This window comes from Leptodactylus fuscus, chromosome 7 (genome assembly GCF_031893055.1).
Source record: "Leptodactylus fuscus isolate aLepFus1 chromosome 7, aLepFus1.hap2, whole genome shotgun sequence".
In the NCBI taxonomy this organism is placed as follows: Eukaryota; Metazoa; Chordata; class Amphibia; order Anura; family Leptodactylidae; genus Leptodactylus; species Leptodactylus fuscus.
Genome location: NC_134271.1, coordinates 60425495 through 60451554, shown reverse-complemented (window position 1 = coordinate 60451554; position 26060 = coordinate 60425495).

The following is a 26060-nucleotide window of genomic DNA, read 5'->3' as shown; positions in this document are numbered from 1 at the left end:
TGGGTGCCCTCAGAACATACTAAAATATAAATTTTATTGTTTAGTTAAAACAAATGGGCGACAAACTCCATGTATAGTAGTGTGAAAAGATGCAAGTCACTACAATGTCAATAAATGTCACATATTAACTAAGTTATCGATAAAATGTATATTTTAGTATGTTCTGAGGGCACCCACTTGACTTCTTTGTTTATATTTGATCTCTGGTAGTCCCTTATCCAGTGTATTACATTACTATATATAGTACTAAAACTAAATAGGTGCAGCTTTGCACGTTATCGCTACATGTGAGCCTAGCCATCATTAGTGCTGAATCCTGTTAAAAAAAGGTGATCAATTTTTTAAGTCCCTAAAGAGGTTGTCCAGAAATTAAAGCAGCCCATGTGGAGGCTTGGTTGAGTGTAAAATAAAATAAACCATACCCTGATGCTCCGTTGTCCACTGTTGACATCTGTTCAGTCTCATGTCAGTGCCTGTATGTTGGATGTCCTCGGCCTCATATGACTACTAAGACCAGTCAGTGGTCTCAGTGGCTGCTAGCAAGGAACTGGTGATGTATATGAGTGACATCACCGGTCCCTGTCCAGCGACAACTTAAGTCACCCATTGGACACACGAGGATGAGGATATTCAGCATCTAGCCACCAGCACAAGACCAGACATACACTAATAGCTGACAATGGAGTACCTGGGACAAGTTTGTAAATACATTGCAGTGCAGTGCTTTCTTGCCACTTTGCACCTCTGCTAATATGCTAATGTTAAAATAGCACTGCACAATGTATGTAATCACAGTGTTGATGTACAACTCTGACCACACTTGCATAATAACTATGTTTAATGTAAAACATACTGTATATACTTCTTTCCTGTTCTAGGTGTCTGAGCAGCTTTTCTTTAAGTATGGCAAAGAATTTGGTGAAAGGAGTGAGAAAAACAAGAATCGTAACGTCAATGAAGAGGTAACATTAATTTCACTAATTTGTAGTTTAAGCACTAGTTCATAGTTTTCTAGTTAGGGCTACCACTGGGGTAGATGAGTTAGCAACCACCCAGGCCACAATCTCAAAGTAGTTATAAGGCACAATTACATAAAAAAAAAAAAAAAAATATATATATATATATATATATATATATATATATCTATATATATATATATATATATCCTATTAATATTCTAAATGTGAAATGTTTGTGAGTTTGTGGGTTTGTGACTTTGGATGTTCAGATGTTTGGCGGTCAATCACGCAAAAAACGCTCCGCCGATTTGGCTGAAATTTTCCACAAACATAGTCACTACACTCAATTGCGCAATAGGCTATTTTTCGTCACAATAGCACACATACATTTTTCCCAGGACCCCCACAAAACCCAAACTCACATCACTATCTCTGCAATCTCACACACTTTGGACCATAGCAAGCCACAAAATTCATATTACCCCCTACAGCAGAGGTCAGCAACCCCTGGCACACGTGCCAAGAGTGGCACTCCTGCCATATTTTACTGGCACACCAGCAGCACAGGACCTGCAAGAGTTAAATGAAGTCAGTGCTCTGCTAGAGCTGAGGCATAAGGACACTCCCCTTTGAGAGGGGTGCAGGAAACCCAGGGGGTGGAGCTTAATCGCTCAAGTCTCTGCCTGCCTGCTATAGTGATAGCTCCTGCCATCTGCACCCTGCAAACATTCCCCGAGGAGGACAGGAAGCTGCTAGCAAACTGAAAGTAAGAAACACACAGCTACCTTCCTTTAGTTCCTATTCTCATTAGTGTCAGGCATTTGGGGTTATTAGTTTAGTGTTAGTAACTCCATGTGCCTCACATTAATAGGAATAAACCCCATCATGTCCCTCATATTAACCCCTGTGTGCCTCACATTAATAGGAATAAACCCCATCATGTCCCTCATATTAACCCCTGTGTGCCCCATATAAAGGTTACTAATATGTGAGACATATGGAGGTACTAATAAAAGACCTCAATAATGAAGATACTTAATTATTACCTCCAAGTCTCTCCCATATCAGTAACTAGAGATGAGCGAGTACTGTTGGGATCAGCCGATCCGAACAGCACGCTCCATAGAAATGAATGGAAGCACCTGGTACTTCCGCTTGGACGTAGCCGGCGCGCTTAACCCCCCCGCGTGCCGGCTACGTCCATTCATTTCTATGCGAGCGTGCTGTTCGGATCGGCTGATCCGAACAGTACTCGCTCATCTCTATCAGTAACTCTTACACAGGGGTTAATGTGAGGGACATTATGGGGTTAATTGCTATTAATAAGAGGCACATGGAGTTACTAAACTTACTAGCCTTACTTGTCTTACTAGCTCTTGGGGATGTTGGTCTGCAGGGTGTCTGGAGGAGTTTCTCAGTGGCCCGATATCTCTCTACCAGGCAAACTAGCTGGTCTGCTGTTATGGGTCCTGCATGGCTATGTTCACCTTCCCTAGCGGCTTAACAAGAAACTGCCACAACACCGAGTAGGTGATTTTACTGCAAACACTCCGCACTGACTGACTGCTAAGGCGACTGCCTCCGTGAACCCTGCACCACTGCTCTGCGGGCAGGTATGCTCCTGTGAAGTGGGTGGTCAACCCCAGACACGTTTGACTCCCAACTTCCCACTGCTGAACCCTACTGACCTGGCCACACTACCAACTTGCTGACTCTGCCACTGCCTCATGGGCAACCTGCCACCCTCTTCTCCTAATGATGATGATTAAGCCCCTTTATCACCCAGCTCCCAATTGCAATCGGCTACATAGTCATCCACTACTGTCTGCAGGTCACTGCTGTCCTCCTCAACGGTCCCTGAACCAGAAGCCTAACCACTTGCTACACCAGCTCCCACGCCACTCTCCTCATCCCTACTTGCCTGCCTACCAGAGGAAGCAGTGGATGTTTTCTCCAGATATTGGCTGGGTAGTAGCTGCTGACTCAGTGGCGTAACTAGGAATGGCGGGGCCCCGTGGCGAACTTTTGACATGGCCCCCCCCCAACCGACACCAACACCGAAGACCTCGACCGACCCCCTCCTCCGCACTCTATCATGTCCCTTAGTAAGCCCTGCACACAGTATTATGTCCCTTAGTGGCCCCTGCACACAGTATTATGTCCCTTAGTGGCCCTGCACACAGTATTATGTCCATTAGTGGCCCCTGCACACAGTATTATGTCCCTTAGTGGCCCCTGCACACAGTATTATCCCCAATAGTGGCCCCTGCACACAGTATTATCCCCCATAGTGTCCCCTGCACACAGTATTATCCCCCATAGTGGCCCCTGCACACAGTATTATCCCCAATAGTGTCCCCTGCACACAGTATTATCCCCCATAGTGGCCCCTGCGCACAGTATTATCCCCAATAGTGTCCCCTGCACACAGTATTATCCCCCATAGTCTCACCTGCACACAGTATTATCCCCCATAGTGGCACCTGCATACAGTATTATCCCCCATAGTGGCCCCGGCACACAGTATTATCCCCAATAGTGTCCCCTGCACACAGTATTATCCCCCATAGTGTCCCCTGCACACAGTATTATCCACAATAGTGTCCCCTGCACCCAGTATTATGTCCCACTGTGGACACCCATAAACAATTACTATACTCTAGGGTCTTTTCAGACCCTAGAGTATAATAATCAGAGACCCGGGGGAATAAAAACATAAAAAAAAAAAACAGTTGCTTACCTGTTCCCCGGCTCCTATGCTGTCGGCCACCGCTCTCATCCTTCTTTAATGACGTCGAACGGGAAGCAGGCCGGGTTCATGTGACGTCAGAGATGTCAGACAAGTATGAAGGAGTACAAAATTCTAAAAAGAAAAAATTCTGAGCTCACCCATGTTCAGACACTCTTCGCAGTTGTAGACTCTTCGGGGTGCACGGCACATTCAGGATGAACGAATGTCTTCCAAACAGTTAAACAAAATATCAAAAAACACTGGCAACTCTTCCGAAGTCGAATATAAAATATAACTTTTAATATAAATCCATTAAACAAATAAAAAAACTAAATTAAACAAACAAAAACCTAAAAAAAACGCCAACGCGTTTTGGAACAATGAGCCCCTTTTTCAAGGGACTTGAAAAAGGGACTCATTGTTCCGAAACGCGTTTGCGTTTTTTTACGTTTTTTTTTGTTTAATTTAGTTTGCTTATTTGTTTAATGGATTTATATTAAAAGTTATATTTTATATTCGACTTCGGAAGAGTTGCCGGTGTTTTTTGATATTTTGTTCAGGTATGAAGGAGGCCTGGCAGGATCGTGGAGAGGTAAGTAACAGTATTTTTTACGTTCCCTTACCTCTCTCGGGCCTCCGATCATTATACTCGGGGGTCTGCAAAGACCCCCGAGTATAATGATAGTATTTGTGGGGCCCGCGGTGTCACTTACCGATCCCGGCCCAGCCAGGATCGGCAAGTGAATAGGGCCCGTAACGGCCTATTGAAAAAAAAATCAAAAACGCAGCGGTAGCGGCTGTCACCGGCCCCCCTAATGGCCCGGGCCCTGTGGCAGCCGCCTCCGCTGCCTCTACGGTAGTTACGCCCCTGTGCTGACTGTCTTCTAGTAGCTTGCCCTCGCTGTTTAGTGGATCTGAGCCCGTGGCATAGAGTACTTCTTTGACTGAGGGAACAGCAAAGGGCTGAGGGAACAGCAAAGGACAGAGGCAGGTTGATGAGGGGTGAGGGCACAGGGCCTGCTCCCAGGCCATGCCAACTAAGGGTTGTTTCTGATAAACCCACAGATTCTTTGCTGTGAGTGTCTGATGTGGCTTTGGAAGAAGTGGATGACCGAGTCACCCATTCTAGAACTGATGCTGACTGATAGCTGACACTTGGAGCTCAGGCCTCTAAAAGTGACCCCTGCTAACACCCCCACCCCCTTACTCTGCTGCCACCCCACTTTACTCTGCTGCCACCCCCCCTTACTCCCTTCCCTGTGCAGGGCCTATCGCTTATCTGGCTGACATATTGTCAGATCTAATGAACAGATAACTGCTTTATAACAGATAATTGCTTTCCGCTTTTATAAAGCTGTCATCTGTTATAAAGCAGAAAGCAATTATCTGTTATAACGGACGACAGCTTTGTAATTGTTTTCTGCTTTATAACAAATGACAGCTTTATAATAGGTGCTGTATAACAGATAACTCCAAAGTTTTGTTGTGTTTTCTGTTTCCAACACTGTCCCTAGCGCCTGTTCACGTCTCTCCATGCTCTAAATCAGGGGTCCTCAAACTGCGGCCCGCGGGCCACATGCGGCCCTCCAAGCACTTCTGTCTGGCCCCGCCCACAACGCCAGCAGGCGTGCATTTATAATGAAGCTCCTGGGGAGCTCGGGCCAGGCCATGGAGCGCACTTCACTTTACCTATTGGAGGGCACCGCTCCCAATGTCTGTGCGACCTGCTCTGCCTCCGGCCCACTGTTTAAAAAGTTTGAGGACTCCTGCTCTAAGTACAATGTGAAATGACTGAACCTAAAATGGGGGAGGATATTTATACATGCTGACTGCTGACTGACTGCACACATGGCATTGTGGGTGATCCCATATTCCCAGAGTTCCTTGCCCCATGTCCTCACATGAAAAAATGTGATTCACTGCCACGAAACATGAGGAAATCTGGCTTCGATGCGAATCAAAATTTTCCTGAAATTCGGATCGAATTCCACTTCATCAGCCTCGATTCACTCATCTCTAATTGCAATAATATTGTTATTATAGGAATCAAAATACTTGTCATGATCCTATTGATGTGAGACTGAGGTATAACTTGGCAGAGGCCATTGGTTTCGACATTTTGGTTAATGCATGGTGGTATTATTTGTAGTCTATATATGGCGATATTATATGATCACTTTATGATAGGACTGGATGGTGAAAATATGGTACAGCTATTCACTTTTTCCATTTTGTCACTTTTATTCATAAAAAAAAAATTGCTCATCTTTCATAGCTATTGGCAAAATTGAGTGGAGATGTTCCAGACAATCCAATTATCCGTCAATATCTGAAGAAAATTTGTGATGAGTTTAACTTGGAAATGAAAGAGGTATGTATAAATCATATATTTAATACTTCCATTAATACTTTTAGTTTTTGCCAGCCCTATCACATCTGTTATAAAGAATAACATATTGATATAAATTATTTTCAAGCAACAAAGGTTTAACTGTTAAAAATAATTTTGCAAGTTTTTTTTTTTTTTTCAGAATAAGTTAATTAAGTTATAACTGTAATATTTGTGATATTTCACTTTCAAGAAAGATATCCAGGTCCTTTGTGAGCTTATATAAAGTATCAACCACAACCACATCCTCTAGCAGTTAGGGCTAGTTCACACGGGGGCAAGGAGGCAGATTTTGACAGCGGATTTCACCTCAAAATCCGCCTCAATACAATGGTGGTCTATGGTGACCACTAGCGTTCTTTTTTCCGCTAGCGGCATGTTGCCGCTAGCAGAAAAAAGAAGCGAACTGCCCTTTCTTCAGGCGGATTCCGCAGCTCTCTGAACCACGGCTTTTGCCTGGCAGCAGCAACCTCCGGAGTCGGCCTGTTAATGTGAGCCGATTCTGGAGGGAGAAACCGCGACGGTCGTGGCAGGCGGGTTTTGACCCGAGGGTAACGTGGCTTCCCGCGTCACTCTCGGTGCCAAAATCCGCCCCACCGTCCCCCGTGTGAATGAGCCCTTACATAGTCTCACAGCTCTTAGAGAAAAAAACAAAACGCTGTGGAAAAGACTGAGGTGGAAACGCATCATATTTTTTTTCAGCAGCGTTTTTCACGAACGAAGGAGTGGCTTTGTAAGAAGCATTTCAAGGTCCTGGAGTGGCCTAGCCAGTCTCCAGATCTCAAACCCTATAGAAAACCTTTGGAGGGAGTTGAAAGTCCGTGTTGCCAAGCAACAGCCCCAAAACATCACTGCTCTAGAGGAGATCTGCATGGAGGAATGGGCCAACATACCAACAACAGTGTGTGCCAACCTTGTGAAGACTTACAGAAAACGTTTGACCTCTGTCATTGCCAACAAAGGATATTTAACAAAGTATTGAGATGAAATTTTGTTACTGACCAAATACTTATTTTCCACCATAATTTGAAAAAAAATTCTTACAAAATCAGACAATGTGATTTTCTGGATTTGTTTTCTCATTTTGTCTCTCATAGTTGAGGTCTACCTATGATGTAAATTACAGACGCCTCTCATCTTTTTAAGTGGTGGAACTTGCACTATTGGTGACTGACTAAATACTTTTTTGCCCCACTGTATATGTCCCCCCTTCATCTCTCCCCCAGTTTCATATACACCCTTCCTCTGCCCCCAGTTTCATGTTCTCCCTCCATCTCTGCCCCCAGTTTCATCACGTTCTCCCCCTTCATCTGCCCCAGTTTCATGTCCCCCTTCTCTGCCCCAGTGTCATGCTGTTCCACCCCCCCATCTGCCCCAGTGTCATGCCGTCCCCCCCCTCCATCTCTGTCCCCAGTTTCATGCCATTCTCTCCCCACCCCCTTCATCTTCCCCAGTGTCATGCCGTTCCCCCCCTCCCCTTCATTTGCCCCCCCAGTTTCATTGGGCCCCCTCCATCTCTGTCCCCAGTTTCATGCCGTTCTCTCCCCACCCCCTTCATCTTCCCCAGTGTCATGCCATTCCCCCCCTCCCCCAGTTTCATGGGCCCCCTTCATTATGTTCCACCTTAATAATTAATACAAAAAAAACACACTCACACTTACACTCACCTTCCATCGCTCCCCCGACGCTCCTCTCTCCACTCTCACTCCATTCACATAGGCGATTAAAGCAGGAGTTGTGTGTGAGATCAGCTCCTGCTTTAAAGCCGCGGCCCTACTTGCGTCTGTAGGCGCGATGTGATGACGTCATCGCGCCTACACACGCACGCCGGGCCACAGCTTTAAAGCAGCAGCTGAGCTCACACACAGCTCCTGCTTTAATCGCTTATGTATTTAATTCAGCTCATCGGCGTCCGTCCGACGCCGATGAGCTGATATTGGGACAGGCAAGTGCTGGGGCGGGCAAGTGGCGGGGGGCCCCCAGAGGCTCTGTGGGCCCCGGCACTTGCCCGACTATGCCGTGCGCTGACGCCGGCCCTGGGTAGGGAGGTAACCTGTTCTACATACAGCTCTGAAAAAAATTAAGAGAGCACGGCAAAATTTTCATTTTCTCTGATTTTTCTCTTCATTAGTATATTGTTGAGTAAAATGTACATTGTTCTTTTATTATATAAACTACTGACAACGTGTGTCTGAAATTCAAAGCAAAACATTTTGTATTTAGTTACAGCAAATGAGAAATCATCAAAATAATAAAAAGAAACAGCGCTGTCAGACCTCAAATAATGCAAAGAAAGCAAGTTCATATTCATTTAGAAACAATAATGGTTTACCTCAGGAAGAGTTCAGAAATCAATATTTGTTGGAACAACCATGATTTTTAATCCCAGATTTCATGCGTCTTGGCATGCTTTCCACCAGTCTTTCACACTGCTTTTGGGTGACCATATGCCACTCCTGGTGCAAAAATTTAAGCAGTTCTTCTTTGATGGTTTGTGACTATCCATCTTCCTTTTGATTATGTTACAGAGGTTTTCAATGGGGTTCAGGTCTAGAGATTGGGCTGGCCATAACAGAGTCTTGATGTGGTGATCCTTCATCCACACATTGATTGTCCTAGCTGTGTGGCATGGGGCATTGTCCTGCTGGAAAAACCAGTCCTCAGAGTTAGGTAACATTGTCTAAGCAGAAGGAAGCAAGTGTTTTTCCAGGATAACCTTGTATGCCCTTCACAAAGATTAACCTGCCCAATTCCAGCCTTGCTGAAGCATCCCCAGATCCTACACAAAATTTCACAGTGGGTGCAAGACATTGGCTTGTATGCATTTCCAGGTCTCCGTCTAACCATTAGATGACCTGGTGTTGGGCAAAGCTAAAAATTAGACTCATCAGAGAAGATTACCTTTCTCCAGTCCTCTATGGTCCAATCCTTATGGTCTTTGGCAAACTTCAGCCTGGCTCTCTTTGCTTCTCATTGATGAAAGGCTTCGTTCTGCTCAGGCAATGTTCCCCAACTAATCCCAATATGTAATCCTTACATATGTTTGTGGAAGTGTATCATTAACAAACAAAAGAGATTTCTAAGGACCTCAAAAGAGTCACACAAGTCATTCTACCAAAGAAGGGTTAAAGAAGAATAAAGTTTTTAAAAGGCCAAATCAAAGTCCTGACTTTAATCCAATAGAAATGTGGAAGTACCTGAAACAAGCAGTTCATGAAACACCTGCAAGAGACAAGAGAACCAAGAAGCTAAAAGACATTGACTTGTTCTCACTATTCACTTTGGATCAAATGGAGAGCCTTTCTTTCCACAATCAAATACAGATGATGCTGTACAGAGGGATGGGAGAATTAATAAAAGATTACCAGATAAGTTTAGACACAGTTATTGATGCATAAGAAGGCTACTCTAAATGACCAAGTCTAATATTTTTGACTAATTTCTTTGGTTTGATCCTCTGTGCACTTTTAATACTTGTGTGAAAATCTAATGTCATTTTTGGTCAAATTTATGCAGAAAAAAAACAGTGAACAGTCACAAAATTTCAAGCTCCACTGTACTGTACCAAAATTAGTAGAAATAATGAGAATACGTACTGTAGTACTTTTGAGAACATAATATTTTGTTTTCCTTTATTAGGAGGACGTATTTGAGGACCTTAAGTGCATGAGTGCCCCTAAACAAGCGGCTGCTGATGTAAGTATTTTCAATAATAGTAATGCCCCATAATTGACTATTGTATTGTAATCTTTGAAGCTATAGCAATTTGTAATAAATCTTATCTTCTTTGCTTGCTTTAGCAACAAACAGTCCTCTTGGTAGATAATATAAAACTTTAGGTTGGATTCACATTTGCTTTGTAGTCAAGTCCTGCAAGGACTTTAGTAAAAAAAAAAAACCTAGGCTAAACCTGGGCTTTAGTATAAAACCCAGAAACCCAGCAGACTCCATTATAGTCTATGGGGTCCATGGCTTTCTGCATGTAACTGCTTTTTAGCAGACAGGGTCTCCATCTTTTGGGACCCTAACGATGGAAACTTGAATGCTAGTGTGAACCTAGTGGAAATTATGCGGGTTACGCTAGGTTCACACCCGCGTTCAGCTGTCCGTTCTGTGGTTTCCGTCTTCTGCATGCCAGAAGACGGAAACCACAGACCGGGTCCGGCCGTGAGCGGCGGTGAGCGTTTTATGCTCTCCGCCGCGAAACCGTTTTTTTTAATCCGGACACAGAGTACTGCATGTCCGACTCTGTGTCCGGATTATAAAACCCGGTTTCGCGGCAGAGAGCATAAAACGCTCACCGCCGCTCACGGCCGGACAGCTTTCTCACCCATTCAAATGAATGGATGAGAGACTCCTGCAGGTTTCCATCTCCTGCTCTGTTTTATGCAGGAAACGGAAACCTGAAGTACAGAGTGCCGGGTGCAGATGTGAACGAGCCCTTATTACGTTTGCACAGATATCAAATATATTATTTTAGTCAAAATTGCTACATTTATGGAAACAAATGTATTTATTCTTTTTATGTCTGTCTTTTAAATACCTTAATACTTCTAATATTTTATATTTCACAAAATGCTCCAATGTACTGTAATATAAAAGAGACAAAAATTATAGGTTAATATAAATAGTAGGCTTAAAGTAATCAATTTTTAACTTTTAAGCCTATTAGAAATATAGTAACCTAATATTTCCCATTCATGTATAGTAAAACTTAATGTTTATTTGTGCAATTATGAAAATAGGAAAGGGAATAAAGCAAAAAAATACCGCCATACCCTATTACCCCTGTTACCTGTTAGCAAGCAAAACATGTTGAGGGCTTTGTCCTTGTTTTAAGCTTAGTAATTGCACCTAGGATATAATGACCTTATAGGTTCTATTTATGCTGCAGAATAGTTTCCTTTACTTTATTTCACCACAGGAGTAGTACTTTTAGTAATTATAAAACGTATATGAGTTTTGTACATATATTATATCAGGAGGCTTAGCCCTCCTTTGAGCCTTACAGCCTGATAATATATTAGGATAATATATTAGAATATCTGTAGATACTTTCGCTAGGTTAACAACTGCATTCAGGTTTCCATTCGGAGGGTCTGCTTGGGGGAAATCCCGCGTACTCTATAGACTCCGCCCCAAAAGGGTGAAAACTGAAGAGAGAAAAGCGCTGCTTGCAGAACTTTTCTCTCTGTATTTTTATGTATAATCAAGTTTTATTAAGAGCTTAATCATGGGAGAGGGGGAGCAACACAGAAAAGTAATAAACAACAAATTAGGCACGCAGGCATCGTAAAATGACAGTGGGTCAAGCTAGCTACCCTGATCAACAGAGCACAGTTTAGTACAATATACTAGTATCAATACAAAGGCTATTAATAATGTAGAGTCGTAGGCATGTAGCAAAGGATGGGGAAAAGGGAGGACCAAGACAAACGCAGGGAATGACCGAACAAGACAACAAATAGGGGAACGAAGACCAGGGAGACAGAGAAGGAAAAAAGGGGGGAGGGAAAGCAGTAGGGGAAAAAGAGGGACGACCAGCGACCGAAAAAGGGAAAAAGAGAAGAAGGAGAAGACGAAGAGGCCCACCGTCAGGAAAACGAGGAGGAGAACTTCGCAAACTCCTGGAACAACACCCAGGGCCACCGAAGACTGTCAAACCTGGAGGGATCTGGGGATTCTTCTGCAGCCAGGGCCTCCATTCTCCAAATAAGGAGAAGCTCCTGCAAAAATTCAAGCAAGGACGGCGTAGTAGTACTACACCAATGCCTAGGAATGACAGCTCTGGCGGCCATAAGAAAATGCCACAGGAGGTCCTTCTTAATCTCAGAGATCTTACCAGGGATGACCGAGAGGAGAGCCACCTGAGGCGACGCAGTAACAGCGCAGCCACACACCTTAGAGTACAATGAGAAGACCACATCCCAGAAAGGCCTAAGGACATCGCACTCCCTCAAAATGTGGAGCATTGTACCCCTCTCAGCACCACAGCGCCAACATCGGTCAGACACAGCAGGGAAGATCCTGTGAAGGAGGTCAGGACACCGGTACCATTGGGTTAAGATTTTAAAATTCCTCTCCTACGCACTACAGTGCAATGCTAGCTTATGTGTAAGCAGAAAGGACTTTTCCCAATCAGCTGGCGACAGACTCAAGGGAAGGTCAGAATCCCATGAACCTGTATACAGGGGAAGCTCCGGCATGGCATCATTGAGAAGGATATCATACATGCGGGGAGGAGTCAGGAGCGCATGCGGGGAGGAGTCAGTATGTGAAAGGGCAGTCTCCAGAGCGGTCAAGGGTGAGGAGAGAGGAGGTGACAGGAAAAAATTCAGCAGGAAGGACGAGAGTTGGCTGTACTCCAGCCAAGAGAGACGGAGGTCCGGGTGGGAGACATGCATATGGGCAAACGGAGGGAGGGGAGGATCCCCAGCAGCTTGTCAGAGGCAGACATCGTTGTCCCTGCGCCAACAAAGGAACCTATCGATTAAGCAACATGGGGGAACATAGGTTTCCAAAGTGGGGAGTTAAGGGGACGGGAACATGAGCCAGCCTCCCATTGGAGCACAACAGGTCCCAAGTTTTAAGAAAGTGTAGAGAAAGGAGGGAGTGTCCCACGAAAATATGCCGGAATCCACAGCAAGGAGGAGAGCAAAGGTCAAATCAGGTCAGCCTCAATAGAGACCCACTGCTTATCATCCTTTCGGTAGCGACAATTGAAAAGACGGAGCAGTACCGCGGAACGGTAATACAATCTAATGTCTGGCAGATTCGCACCCCACCTATGCCTATGGCGGGTTAACGTCCAATAATTTAATCTGCTCTGCGATCAGCCCCACACGAACTTCCTGAACAGAGACTCAACAGTGCCTGGAACAAATACAGGAACCGAGGGACCATGTCCATCTTAAGTGCATGGATGCGGTCAATCCAGGAAAGGGCACGGGTGCCGTATGTCCACAGATCGGAGGCGACCGTCTCGAGGAGCGGGAGGTAGTTAAGAACAAGTGAGAGGGATCAAGGGGGTTTATACTACCCTTGATCCAAAACTCCATGAAGCACACACTTCAATGCCTCCCATAGTAATGGCAGTCCCCGATGGCAGTATCGACAGCCACTTTGCAGGTAGCATCCTTTAATGGTCTTTCATTCAGCCTCCACGTGAAGGGGCGGCACGCCAGACCCAGAAACTCCAGGAAAAAAATACAGGAGCATGATCCGACCAGAGGGCCAAGTCGATATGACCATCAGGAGACCAGGTAAGGGCGTGATGACTGATCAGGAAAAAATCAATATGACTATGAGTTGTGGACGGGGGAGTGAAACGTGTAATTCCTATCGCGCAAGTGCAGAATGCGCTATACATCGACTAACAGAGTTGTGAAGCGCAGAAGCTAGATGACGTAGTTGTGATGGGGCATGAGGGGGATGAGAAGGAAAAGTCAACCAGAGGATCCAAGACAAAATTAAAGTCGCCCCCGAGCATCACCACCTCCTCACTAATGTCTGCCACCTGGCAATCAAGGTCCTACAATACGGTAACTGTCCCTGGTTCAAAAGGTAACAGCTAGCAATGGTAAGGACAGTGCCCACAATTTAAGGAACACAAATCTACCCTCAGGGTCAATCAGGGTGTCTAGTACCTCGTGTTGTAGAGAGCGATGAAGAGCAACAGAGACCCCCTTAGACTTGGCGATCGGGTTGACGCTGTGGAACCAGAGAGAGTAGTGATGACTGTTGATATGAGTGAAATAATTGCAGGTTTATATTGGCTAATGAGGGGGGAGTCATTGTTTTGGGAATGCTGTATCTCAGCAAGGATACGTCCAAGTGAGTTGAGGCCTCATCTTAAACCTTCCCGGACACCTGAAGTATCTGTGTGCCAAATTTGGTGAAGATCGGTCCAGTAGTTTGGTCGTGTAGACAGACAGACAGACAGACAGAAATTCATTTTTATAATATAGAGAGAAATAGGGCAAGGAAACAGGAAGAACAAGAAAGATGGAGGAACGAGAAGGGTAAGAAAAAGGCCAGAAAAGAAAGGGAGCGGAGAAGAAAGAAATGTCAGGGGTGCAGTTCTGGAGGGGATATGGGAATCAGGAAGTCAAAAGATGGACAAGGTACCTCACGGCTCCCCGGGGACAGGCAGAACCCCAAGAAGTGTAATAAGAGACCCAGCACAAGTCCACAAAATCAAGTATAGGGAACCGAGGCAGCACTCAAGTGGTCAGACGAAGTTGGTGCCCGCTCCTATAGACATCTTCTGGAACGATGTTGGGGTCGGACAGGAGGAGCCGAAGGGAGATCGCCAGTCATGGAAGGCCAGGACAGGGCAGGAACTGAGGGGAGTCCCAGGGCCGCTGCTCATCTAGATGGGATAAGGACACAGTGCGGCCTCCATGACGGACCTGCAGTCAAAAGGGGAAGCCCCAGGAATATGGTGCTTGGTCTTGAATCAGCACTTCCAGGAGCGGCTTCAGGGCACGCCACTTAGTGAGGGTGAGGCGGGACAAGTCCAAAAGCAATTGAATGGCAGTGTCCTGAAACTTGACCTGGGGAGACTCCCTGGTCCTACGCATAATGGCCTTCCTCAGCTGGTATCTATGTACTCTACTGATGGCATCCCTGGGATTCCAGGAGTCAGGAGGGCGCGGGCCCAAGGAGCGATGAATACGATCAAGTTCAAGCGGTGAGCCCTATGGGGAGCCAAGCAGAGAGTTGAAGATAGAGAGTTAAAGGCGTAAGGTAGTGTTCAACAGTTGGGGCTCAATAGATTCAGGGAAGCCCCTAACCCTGATATTGTTCCGCCGACTGTGGTTCTCAAGGTCATTCAGGAGATCTGTCAGGTACTGCAGCTGTTGAGTATGAATAGAGATAATGGAGTTGTGAGCGGAAAGCTGGTTTCCAAAGGGGGTAGAGGAAGACTCGAGGCTGTCAACTCTCCCTTCCAGATGTTGCAAAGTGGAACGAACAGCAGAGAGTTCAGATTTGTAAGACTGCTCCAACTGGGATACATACTCCTCCATGTCAAACTTAGTAGGAACAGCAGCCAAATGAGCACTCTGGTGATGGAGCTCAGTCAGAGTATCCGTGATAGAGGCTGAAGACACAACTGCGACGGGAGCCTCAGGACCGCTACGGGGAGGGGACTCCAATGAGTTAATGCAAGTAGACAAGAGACCCGTGCCAGAAGGAGTTGTCCGAGGGACCTGGGAGCCCGAATATGCAGAGAAGGGTGGCTGAATTGCAGAGTCAGTAGAAGGAGGCACTCCAATCTGGGAAGGGAGAGCGGGGGCCACAGGGTCGTGAGCAGTGCCAGGCATAAGATCCAGTGTGCCAGGAGGAGCAGTCAAGGGAGTCAGAGTCCGGGGCACAGGGCCAGATGAGGAGGAAAATGCTGTCCAGGGAAGAGAGGAGTTGTGAGATGACTGGGTGGGCCTACCTCTGTTGCAGGAGGATGGCTGAGAAGAATCCTGAGTAGGCCTGGGGCACGACGTTGAGGCAGGAGGTGCCACTGGTGATGGCGGCAGTGAGGGCCATGCAGCGTCCAATGCCCCCGCTGACAAGGGGGAGGGGGGAGAAGAGCGGCAGTCAGAATCCCCCAGGATCCAGGGGGCCTGAGGGCTGGAAGTGAAGCCGGGCTCGCCCAACATCATTGGGAGTTGGGCATCATCATCATGCAGGGCCCGGAGAAAATGTTCAATAGAGGAGTTGTGCGAGACCCCGGGAGGGGTGGAAGAGGACCTCTGGACATTCCGGTGGGGTTTGACCATGGCGGGGTGAGTGTGGAAGCATCGGTCATCCAGAAAAAACGTTTAGTTCAAGGAGCCAAGGAAGGAGCTGAGGCAAGTTGTGTCCTCACTCCATCATAGCCAGGCCACGCCCCCCTCTCTGCATTTTTAAAGCGGAATGGGGAACGGAATTATCAGGCGGAGACCGAACACAGGTGTGAACCTAGCCCTTGTTGCATCCTCCTTTCTAACTAGTGAAATATTAATGCTGTCATGCAATGTATGTCATTCTTGAAAACTGACTAAATTCTAATCATCGCTCCTCCAATGTGATGATAGGCATATTGTCTGGATTAGTGGACAAGTTGGCCACTCTTCATCTTAGAATCTTGGGTTCACTGCTAGAAATTTTTGCTTTTTTTTTTTTTTTTTTTTTGCTTTATTTCCTCTTCCAACTATGCTGTAGTTCTAAATTAGTAGAAATAATGAGTACTTAGTACCTATACATTTCGAGAGAATAAAATGTTCTTTTCCTTTCATTAGGATATAGTTTACAGTAGCACTGCTTACAGTTTCCAAGATTTCCATGTAAGTATTTTCAATGATAGTAATACCCTGGAATTGACTCTTTTATTGTAATCTTTGAAGCTATAGCAATTTGTCATAAATAGCAACAAATAGTTTGTTAATCAAAATGTCTACGTTTATGGAAATAAATGTGTCTATTCTTTTTTTTTTACGTTTTTTTTAACACCGTTCTTAAACTTTGCTTAACTTTGTATTTGTCCTTCTAAGGGACAATTAATTATAATTTAACTTTCTCCCCAATGCATTGCTGTATGCCAGTGACAAACTATATTTTCAGTCCCTAACTGCAATATTTAGTCAGTGACCTGTGTGTTTACGGAAAAGGGAATCTGTTCAAGGATAAGTTCTGTGTGGGGTGCTTGACCGTGGTGTAAGATCTCACTCAAGGATGCTGCAGTGAAAATGCTGGCACATTTCTGTTAAACTGGATTGAACTTTATTCCTACTGTTGTACAATACTTAAAGATGTTGTACGGGCATTTTTTTTAATGCCTGTACAACACAGGGAGGTGAAAAAAAAAAATCATACTCCCCTGTCTCTGTTGCTCCTGTGTCCTTCTAGTGTGTCCTGGGCCTTTTGCTCCAGCGTCTTCTCAAAGTGCAACAACTATGTCATTTGTCTTGGGCGGAGAGATGAGTTCATCCCCAGGTCCGTGGTTATGGAAACCCAGTGTAAACAATGAAGTGAATAATCTCAGATAGTATGTTTCAGTTTATTGAGGTTTGTGGGTATTTGTTTATGCATAGATTAGCCTTACCTCTTACTCACTGGCCATAAAGAGAGCCTACCACCTCCCCCTAGCATATTCTACTGCCACCATGAAAATGTAACTCCCTTTTTCTTTTTCTTTTTTCGCTATTGTGTTGTGGGGTATTTAGTGACCATTTTTGTAATATACTTTATTAAACTATCTAACTTCCTTTTTATTATAACATAAGCTGTAACATTCTCCTTGGCAACCCTATAAGTGATCTGTTACTAAGGAATGTACACAGCTGTATTGTGAATATGTAGAGTTTAAGCATTTACCAAAGGGGGCTTGGGCACTTCAAATGGCTGTTTCTTCAGTTTTAAATCAAATGGTTCTGATAAGCTGAAGTTGAAGTGCCAGTTATAATAGAACCTGAGATATCACTAGTTGGAAACATAGTTGGAAATTTGAATTTAATATTCAGATCATTGTTAGGAAACAGATGCATCACTGAGCAAAATAGTGAGTCCCAGCACTAGACACACTAATGAAATGGCACAAAACTGCGCTGAGCGTTCTCTGCACTCCGAACCGTATCAAACCCGACCCTCCAGAGATGTTCACCAGAGCCCCTGATGGTGGGGATGGAATTGAAAGCTACTGTCTGGCATGACCAAGTTTCAACTAAATAATGTTGGATGAATGGCCTCATATTTGACTCTAGAATACTTTGGAAACATAAGAGTTCATGTTCGACTCAAAGACTGCAAGGTAGTCAGGTCCTGTGGCTGGAAAACAAGTGCAAATCATCACCTCTCCACCACTTGGACTGGTTAGTTGGCTCAGGTGTTTGTGATAATACACTGAGTTTGGATTTCACTCAGGGGCGTAACTAATCAAGTGACATAACAAACAATCAAAGTAGAAGGCATTAATTATAACACATCCCCACCAAATACAAAATACAGTGCCCCTCTCAGTTGAGCACCGCCAACATGTATCAGGGACCTCAGAAGTAAAGATGTGGACCACATATGAAGTAGATATTCCATAACTGGTGGAGGAGGCGGAAGGGAAGCCATGAGTATGTAAGATGATGGGAGTCACAGACGGTAGTTCAGAGATTCTTCTCAAGGGACAACCAGAGCTACCAGTCACCATGCTGAAACCAGTCAGTCATCTTGGTCAGCATTAGAGATGGGCATACCTCTCAGGCCAAAATTTCTCATTTTGAGATTTTTGTAACTGTGTTCTTTTCTCTTTTCAGGCAAAAAAATTCCCCAAATCTGACGGTATGTTTACAATTAAATACATTTAATAGTGCTTCATGTATATAGCAAATTGGCCAATTACTGTAGTAAATATTATCATTAACCTAAGCTGTTTTTTTTTTTGTTTTTTTTTTTTTTTTTGATAATTTTCATATCCTATCAGGTTAATTTTAATTAATAAGTGTATTATACACTTGAAAAACTCCTAAAGTATATGCCAAAGGTTTCCATAGAGCTCATTCACCTAGCAAAGGCCAAAGAAGTGTCCTTGTGGACTCGCACTGGTATATGTCTGTATACTTTTTTTAACTGTATGAATAAGGTATCTTGCATTTATTTGTTTAGGCTACATGTAGTTAACATTTATGCCTATGGGTAAAATATGCAATTACTGTATAATCCACATGATATATACCTTGGATGGAAGGCTCAAAGGTGTTGTGAACAAAGCATAATGCAACCCTAATTCCTGTTTGTAACTCGAGAGATATATTTCCAGTGTCAACAATGTAGAATCTCCCACCTCATAATCTGCTATTTACAGAATCTCAGTTATTAGACTGGCAGAGATCTGGTGGATCTACTGTATATATTCACAAGGGATACAACAAAAGGAGGATAACCTAGCTAAGAACACAAATGGTGAGTGTCCAATGATAAGCAAGACAGAGAAGGTATAAAGACTGTAGGTATTAGAGATGAGCGAATACCGTTTGATCGAGTAGGTATTCGATCGAATATTAAGGTATTCGATTTAGAAAAAGTCATTGGCTGGCTAAATCAGGTGACCTCGGATTTATAAGACTAGTGTCAGCCATATTCGTGTCAGATGCGGTTTGGTGAGATAGGGAGAGACTTACTACTGAGGGTCAGATAGCGATTAGCTTCTGCTCGGCAGGAAAACTGAAAGCAAACAGCCCTTTTCAGAGCTACACTTTAGGAAGAGTGTATATACTCAACCGTATATACACTCAACCTGCCAAAATTTCACAAATGCCCTTTTTAGAGCTCAAATTCATTACAAGTGGTATACACTATAAACCTGTCCCATTGGGGTGAGAAGAAAGCTTAATACTGTCATCACCTGTACACATCTGAAAATGGGTATCACAAAGGGAAGGGGACGGGGACGTGGAAATCCAGCTGGGAATCCAGGCCGCAGTCCAGCTACTGCGGATCCAATGACTACTGGAGAGGGGCAGCCAGTAGTGCCCTTATTCACAACATCAAGCAGGGTGCAGGGTACCCCACTGACGAGGGCCGATCACCAGGAATCGATGTTACAGTGGATAGCGGATATTGCTTCCAGCGGCATTTACACCAGCCAGTCAGCCACTACCTCCAGACGTGTAGTAACACAACAGTCTGCCTCTCCTGCCGATGTAGTGGCTGTGGACCCGCAACCAGCATGTCCCGTCCTCAGTGCTAATGACAAGACACAGTTCCATGTTTCTGTGCCAGCTCACAAGTTCCTTGTCCTCCTCCTCCTCCAACACCACCACCATCACAGTTAAAAACTAATTAAAATAACCCCATTAACACTCACCCCAAGGGCCTTACAAATATATTTTTAGGGCTCACCCCAAGGGCCTGAAAATTTATATTTTAGGGCTCACCCCAAGGGCCTGAAAAATAATGTTTTAGGGCTCACCCCAATGGCCAAAAACTAAAACTCTGCTGGTTAAAGGCTCAATTCACCCAAATGGCCTAAAACACTGCTGGTTAAAGGCTCAACTCACCCCAAGGGCCAAAAACTAAAACACTGCTGGCGCATGGCTCAACTCTAAACAATGAAAAGGGGCACCCCCACTAGAGAATATTAAAACTTAACCTTTATTGGTGGTTCATTAAAAATAGGTGCACAAACACAGAATACGGCCCCCATGTATAAAGCAACGGGTATATATGTGTGTGTAAAATTGCCCTGTCCCTAGTAGTGTTAGGTATTTACTTGTTCCCCTCCCTATTCCACAGCAAAGGGATTACTATAGGTAGTAAACAGAGTGTTTTTAGCCAAGATGTTTAAGCTAATTACCTAAGTATCCCTAGCACTGATACATGTATCACATAGGTGTTAGTGACAACAGTGCCAACTTGGATTTATCAGAGAATAAAGGAGGGTGTCACATTAGACTCGTTTATGAACCTAACACCTACTATTCATGACTAGGTCTGTCTTGTTGCATACAATTAGATTATCACACCCGCCACCCCAGACCTCATTGCTGGTACATTTCAGCAGGTTCTAGTATCTGCCATGTAGCTACTACCTTCAGGCTTGGCTGTTACCTTCTGCCAAAATCTCAAAGGGAGCTACACAAACAATTGCATTAAAAATAAAACAGTTTGAAACTTTTCTCTGTCTCACTTGTCTCTGTCTCTACGCGTTTCGTTCATTTAAACTCATCAGGAGACATAAAATATCCTGCCTATGATTCCAGGCTAAGATTACAATACACCCTAATCAATCTAGTGGTGTGCGGTCAAAACCGCAGTTCTCAGGACCCAGATGGTGGGTCCTGATACTTACATAGAGGCCTTGAATAGTCAAATATTGAGGGTCTACTCGAATCGAATACTTCACTACTCGCTCATCTCTAGTAGGTATCCAAATTACTTCAGGGGTGTAACATCCAAAATAAGGTCACATATCAGGGGATTCCACTTTACTGGCATTTCAGCAATTCAAAAGTGTCATGGCATCCAAAAACCAAACCATGTAAGTCTGTGCTCCAAAAAACAAATAACCTTTCTTTCCTTCTTTGTCCGGCTGTGCCCTAATATCATTTTATACCCACATATGACATTACGTACATTATCCAGGGCACACCAATGTCATACATGGGGCATAAACTGCAGTTTATGCACACAGCCCAAGGGAAGGAGCGCAGAACGGAAGGAACGCTATGCGGCTTTTGGAGTACCGATTCAGATGTTTGGTATCTGGATGCCATGTCATGTTTGTAGAGCCTGTAAGATACCAGAAAAGTGGATTCCCCAAAGGAGTGACCCCAGTTTGAAAACTGCACCCCTCAAAGAATTATGCTGCATCCATTGTGCTGCATTGTGTTCTAGTGATTTGGAGATTTTGGGGGTTTTTGTCTTCACATTGTAGAAGCTATATTTTCTTTATTTTTCTGGTGACGTGGCCATATAAGGGGTTGTTGTTTGCGGGATGAGATGCATTTTGTAGTTACACCATTTTTGGGTGCCTACAACTTATTGAATACATTTTATTAACTCTTTCTTGCTGGATTAAAAAAATTAATCAATTCTGGCATTGCGTATTACCTTTTAAATATTTTGCCATGCAGCGTACAGTATAAGTAACATGTGACCTTTATTCTGCGGGTCGGTACGGTTACGGCGATACCTCAGTTATATTATTTTTTTATGCAATACAATGTGGTCTTTTGGTGGTTTCCTTTCCATTGGACCATCTGTTTGTACATTTGGTATCGGCCTTCAGAGTATACCTGGGGTTCTTTAGATTGAGCCTCAGGTGTTGGTAGTTACCAATGTCCTATCGGACGCTTCTGAGGCCTGTATAAGGAGGAGGGCTGGCTTCACTTGTTGCCGGTTTTCATTGTATCCAACATAGAATTCGTGGCTCAGGGAGGAGGAGTGTTTTTGGAACTATAGCTGACTTGGAAGTGGTGTGAGTGTTGCCTTGTATGTGAGTCTGGTTTTCCCCTCCACACTTCTACTCTGCCCTGTCCTTCAGTTCTGATTGCCTGTCACTGTCTTGGTGTTTGTGAGGAAGTTTGGGTTCCAGTTTGTTTTGCCCCAGTCCTGTGTTAACCCTTTCCTCACCTCTCCACTGTCCCTCTCCTCATTCTCTTGTTGCGTATTGTGTTCTGCTGCGTGTCTGTTGTCCAGCACACCCCATCCTGTTTGTTTTGTCTGCAGCTGCACGTTGATTTCTGTAGCGGTGACCACCTTAGTATCCCCAGTCCCTAACTCTCTTGTAGCTCTCGCCCTATCTGTCGGCTAGGCCTTCATGTTAGAGAGCCCAGGAGTTGTCAGGCCCAAGGCTAGCTTGGGAACAGCTGACCACCACCCGCAGGCAGGGCCTAGCTAGCCACTGTAGCATCAGGGAAAGTCTCCCTCCCCTGTTCCCTTAGCGGTGCAGTCTGCAGTCCGGATTTTGGGTCTGGGCATAGACACGAATGTGACAGCCAAGCTGATGAGATGCAACACATTGAAACAGCTGTCCTTGGCTGAGAGACTGTACCTGGTAAAATCCCAACATCATTGTAAACAAAGGCCTCTGAGAAGGTCGGCATGATGGTTTGCTTGACTGAGGCTCTGTCTTCCTAATTACATCATGGAAGATAGACTTGCACATTCTCAGTCAGCGTCCTCTATTGGTGTGCATACTTGAGGCACTGGCTTCCTAATTACATCATGGAAGTCAGATTAGCATATTCTTCCCATGTTTATTGTTTTGGGCAGTGTAGTAAGCTTTAGTTTCCCAGAAGTGAAAATGTAAGCTTTCTCTCTAGCTCCTTTGACTGGGAGTGGAACATTCTTCTGGGTCAGATCTGGTGTTTTTTTCTCTTGACGACTCATACCATTTGCTGTATCCTGATATATGCTCACACAGCATTTCCCTTCCTGCTGCCTCCAGTTCTAAAAATATGGTAGTGTTTTGATTTTTCTGATCACAGACTTGAGGCCATGGAACAGGCCCTGAGCTGCTGAAAAAATGATGGGGAAGCAACAAGTACCTGGTTGGTATGGCAAACCTTTAAATGCCATGGTCATGATTGATGATGGCATCATAGCTCATTTCTAGCTGTGGTTGTTACATGTGGGTGATAGCTGTTTCTTAAAGTTAACACCCATTCTCGATGTCACCAGCTTCTGAGTGGATGAAATTACCATGACCTAATGGTACGGCATGGTGTGTTAAGGTATTATTACGTCATGGGTCGGGAAGGGGCTAAAGTGGCCTACACTGGTACATAAATAACTGCCTATCTCTAGTTAAAATGTTTTTTTCTTGTAACCTGTCAGGGAGAAGCTTTGTAGCTGGTTTAATGTTTAGTAAGTGTAGAACATGCAACGATTTTCATATGCAGCGGTTTTGCTTTATTTTATTGTGCTTGCAACATTATCAATAAGTATGCATACTCATGGAATGGTAGCCACATGCAGCCAAATCCCTGTTTACATACAGCTGCCCATGATTATACAGTATAATTGTGTGTTCAATGGCAAAAGCATATGGGCAGGCTTTGGGCAGTTACTGCTGCAGGAGAAAGCACCCTAATTCTGAGCTCATGTTTATTTCATCAAAACCAGGCCAAAAGCAATAAATATGCAGCCGTCCCATTCAGCAGAAGAGTCCTGGATTCCGGGTCCTGTTCCACTGTCCTGGGAGCTGTCCCCGCGCTAAGTCCCAGTATCAACTCATCTCTGGACGTAGATGAGTTAAATACAATGATGAAGCAGGAACCACCTAGAGACAGCTCCTGCTTCATAATTGTGTACTCCGGTCCCAGGAGCTGTAGGCGCGATGTGATGATGTCACTGACATCGTGCCTGTAGCTCCCTGAACAATCCAGAGAGGGAGACCTCAAACCGAGCAGTGTTTTTATTATGTTACACTATGGGGGCAAATGGAGTTTTAAATAAACCATGTTGGCTGGTAAAAATTCACATACTATTATGATGGTAACATGATGTCATTATTTTGTTTCCTTTAGATAATCTAAAACATTCAGATTACATGAGACTAAAGGAAGTTGTTGAGAATGATAAAAAACGTCGCTCCCGCATTCCACCACCTATCCCAGACAGGAATTATGAAGACATAGCTAATACTTATGGCTAAGCAATGCAATGGAAATCAGCATTTCATCCAACCCAAACAAAGGACACCATCATCAAGCAAAACTTACTAGTCTGTTTCTTGCATGAATTAAAAGATATAGATATATTTTTGAATGTTTTTGTTTAAAAGTTAAATATCTTCAACCATATATATTTTAAAGGATTTTAAATATGTGTATATATATTAATATATTTCAAGATGATTGGTAAGTCTTTATCTACCTGTGACTACATAATGATAACCTTTCCCTAGATATTGCCTTACAATTAAAATGACCAAAAGTTACCTGTACTAACAAAAGTTATAATGACCTATACCAATGAATATTATATCACTGAAATTGCTCTAGTTTAAAGTCTCATTAAAAGACTACATTTGATGGTTGGCTCTTGTGAGCTAATAGAGATCCATCCAGGGGTGTAACTTAAGGGGGTACAGAGGGTGTAATTTTACCTGGGCCAAGGAGCTTCCCAATATGAGACTTACTATAAATGATGATGTACTTGGGGGGCTTGGTACTGCACATTTTGAATTGTGGTACAGAAGCATCATATTGTGCCTCTGATTCCCTCAGTACTCAAACTTAGCATGGGCCACTTTGGTTATCAGAGATTTTACCATTAAATCCCTGTGCAGGGATCTGGTCTTCCCACTGTGAAACCCCAGGTTATGTCTGCAGAGTAGCAGCTGACCAATGGAGCAACCAGGAGACCATAACCTTAAAAAAAGCAGCCTTTCCGTAAAGTGGGGCCTCACCGTAAGGCCAGGCCCCACATGGTGGAAACGCAGTAGAAAAAAATATGGCGTTTTACAGTCAAAGCAAAGTCGATGGGATTTTAGTGAATCTCATGCCCACTTTGCAATAAAATATATGCAGCGGATACGCTGCAATTTACAAAATCGTAGCGGTTTTGGAAATCACAGCATGTCAATTATACCTACAGAAACACCGGTGGTTTCCCTATAGGTATAATTGAAGCAGAAAGTCTACAGAGGAAACCTCTGTGCACTCTCTGTACAATGCGTTGCAGGAAGAACCCATGCATTACCGCTGCGTTTTTTCCCGCAGCACATTTTTGCTTGGGACACCACCTGAGGCCTTAGTCTAAATTTGGAAAATTGCTTTTAGATTTGCAAGAGGGCGCCACTGATATAATTGAAGCAAAAAGTCCACAGAGGAAACCTCTGTGCACTCTCTGTACAATGCGCTGCAGGAAGAACCCATGCATTACCGCTGCGTTTTTTCCCGCAGCACATTTTTGCTTGGGACACCACCTGAGGCCTTAGTCTAAATTTGGAAAATTGCTTTTAGATTTGCAAGAGGGCGCCACTGGTGAACAAATAATACTGTGTGGGGACCACTGTGGAGCATATAATACTGTTTAGGGGCCACTATGGAGCACGTAATACTGTTTGGGGGCCACTATGGAGCACATAATACTGTGTGGGGTCCACTGTGAGCATATAATACTGTGTGAGAGCCATAGTAGAGCGTGAATACTGTTTGGGGGCCACTGTGGAGCACATAATACTGTGTGAGAGCCATAGTAGAGCGCGTAATACTGTGTGGGATCCACTGTGGAGCGCGTAATACTGTGTGGGATCCACTGTGGAGCATGTAATACTGTGTGGGGTCCACTGTAGAGCAGATAATACTGTGTTGGGTCCACCGTGGAGCATATAATCTGCCCCAGTATTGTTTACATGCCGGGCGCTGCATTGCTCACTCACTGTATTCTTCATAACTGCAGTTGTGGGTACTAAAACTGTACCCCTTTCAAGTATCTGAGATATCGCTTCAGTGCCCGTAACCGCCACTATTAAGAGTTTGCTCTAGGAAGGGGGTAGGAGGCCACT